Raw genomic sequence first — 2,912 nt, forward strand, 5'->3', positions numbered from 1 at the left:
GATTGCCCTTTCAGGACTCTGGTCTCCTGCTGCTGCTGGCCTGCCCCGGCACTGGCGGGTGGTGGGTACAAAGCCCGGTTTTACCCGCCGATCAACTGATCAGCAGGGAGGGGAGGCTTTAGATAGCCCAAGAGCATGGCGCTGGACTGCTGTTCAGGGCACTGAAATAGACCTGGGGTGGGGAAGGGAGGAAGGAGGAGGCTGGGGAGCAGGCAAACTAGGCATTTGCCTGGGGGGAGGGGGGGGAAGGCCAAATTCAGTGCCCCTGCCCTGCTGGTGCCCTAGGCAACTGCCTAGTCTGCCTAGTGGGGGAGCCGGCGCTGACCAAGGCAGTCAAAGCCCATTTTTGCCCCATCAGCTTGACTGTGCTTTGAGATCAGAGAACAGCATGTTCCCTGCTGTGCTCCCACCCCACCAGTCTGTGCAATCTTTTACTCCAGGAATTTCTTTTAAGAATCCAGAAGGTCGTAGATGTACAGCTGCTTTTGTTTGCTCCAAGTTGCTTTATGACACGTTTGATTTCTACTGCCACTCAGTGGGGATTTGTAATCGTTTTACAATGCTGGTTACTCTGACCTTACTCTGGGTTTGAGATTCGCTGGTCTCAGTTTTAATTTTCATTTCTAAAGCTTTTATTGCTTGTTTACTTGTAGCTGCTTGGGATGTTATTCATTTAAAAGTTAGGTATGCATGCACTAAAAACAATAAGAACAGTGATTTCATCGACACGCCTGTCCTACAATCCTTGCAGCAACTGCTTTGTAGAGGTTGTCTTGTTTTTTAAAAAAATATGGTGAAAGATAAATGTATCTAGGAAGCTGGGTATACATGCACTAAATAATAATAAATGGTAATTTCACTAAAACAAAGACTGATCTCTTACTGGTCTCACAGCCCTTCCCCCCCGGCACTTCTGTCCGATTTTGCACAAAGCTGCCTTGTGGATTGTGACTTGCCCTGCCTCTTTCCCACGGCAAGGTATATAGCAGAACACTCTGTGAGAGCTTTAACTAATATATATTGAAAACAACATTTTAAACAATATTTTAAATCACAATATTTCCACAATAATTTGAAATTAGGGACAGTGGCTCAGTGGTAGAGCATCTGCTTGGGAAGCAGAAGGTCCCAGGTTCAATCCCTGGCATCTCCAAAAAAGGGTCCAGGCAAAGAGGTGAAAAACCTCAGCTTGAGACCCTGGAGAGCCGCTGCCAGTCGGAGAAGACAATACTGACTTCGATGGACCAAGGGTCTGATTCAGTATAAGGCAGCTTCATATGTTCACACACTGCTTCCTAATTGTCTACCATTAATATCTTGATATCCAACGAATCATATATGTTCACAGTCCATTTTGCAATATGCAACGTTTTTCTTCGTTTGTAGGACTTCCTGAAGTCCAATTCACCAATGCAGATGGAATAATTTCAAATTAATGTGGAAATATTGTGATTTAAAATATTGTTTTCAATATATATTTGTTAAAGCTCTCACGGAGTGTTCTCCTATATACCTTACTCATACCCGTGAGCTCTCTGGTTTCACGTCTTTCCCAGAGCAAGCACAAACCAGTTTTCAGAGGATCTTGCTTGCCGTGGGAAAGAGGTGGGGCAAGTCACAACCCTGCGGCAGCTTGTGCAAAATCGGACAGAAGCGCTGGGGGGGGGGGGGGGAAGGGTTCCAAGACCGGAACAAGCCTAGTGAGAAATTGGTCAAAGTTTGAGTCCAGGGGCACCTTTAAGACCAACAAAGCTTTATTCAAAATCTAAACTTTTGTGTGCGTTAACCTGCATCTCCTATGATCTTTTGGATAAGCATATGGAGCGGAGGTCCATCAGTGGCTATTAGCCACAGAGTATTGTTGGAACTCTCTGCCTGGGGCAGTGATGCTCTGTATTCCTGGTGCTTGGGGGGGGCAACAGTGGGAGGGCTTCTAGTGTCCTGGCCCCACTGGTGGACCTCCTGATGGCACCTGGGTTTTTTTGGCCACTGTGTGTACAGAGTGTTGGACTGGATGGGCCATTGGCCTGATCCAACATGGCCTCTCTTATGTTCTTATGCAGCTGTTTTGCAGAAGTCTTCTTTTGTTTGTTTGTTAAGTATGGAGAAGGATAAGCATTTTCAGGAAGGCCCCTGTGGAGATTTAAACAAAGGAAAAGCCTTGAAGTATAGATGGAAGGGGAAGGCCAGCAGTGTACTGTGAGGCAAGCCAGCCGCTATGGCCACCCCCCCCCCAAACCCTACTGGGACTTATCTTTAGCTAACAGTTTCCCTTTCCTTTTCTCCAGCACACAGTGATGGGGTGAAGCACTTCTGCTCCAGAAGACAGAGGAGAGGACGGCGGAGGAAACTCCTTCACCAAATACAACCCTTCTCCTTGCAGGGCAACAATGAAAAGCAGGTGGGAAGGGGGAAAAAGAGAAGAAGTCTTGCTATAGAAATACCCCACCCTGCTTATGTTTGTCGCTATGAGCCACTCCAAGAGTTCCTCAGAAAAAAAGAGTTTATTACAAAAGTAAGATTTATGAGTTAAAACATTCCAAACCAACAACTCGGAGAGGGGAAGCTTCGCTCTCCCTCCAATTAGGGTCGCCTCCTTTGTACCCATGGCAACACTTGGGGTTGCTAGGCAACTGCAGGTAGCACACCTGCCAAAGGGGGGATTCAGGCTTCACATTAGCCAGAGCTCATTAAAAGTAGGCAGCTGAAGAGGAGAGAGCAATTATATTTAAAAACACACACACACACACACACGATAAGGACCTAAGAAATAAACACCCGGAAACTCCACGGCTCCCTCCAACTCCCTCTGCAATCTAAAAGCGAGAAAGGAAGCACAGTGGGGAACGGAATTCTTAGCTGCTCCAGTGTGAAGACCTCCCCAGTGCACTTTGATCCTGCACATCACCTCT

The sequence above is a fragment of the Heteronotia binoei genome, chromosome 20, assembly GCF_032191835.1.
Source record: "Heteronotia binoei isolate CCM8104 ecotype False Entrance Well chromosome 20, APGP_CSIRO_Hbin_v1, whole genome shotgun sequence".
NCBI lineage: Eukaryota > Metazoa > Chordata > Lepidosauria > Squamata > Gekkonidae > Heteronotia > Heteronotia binoei.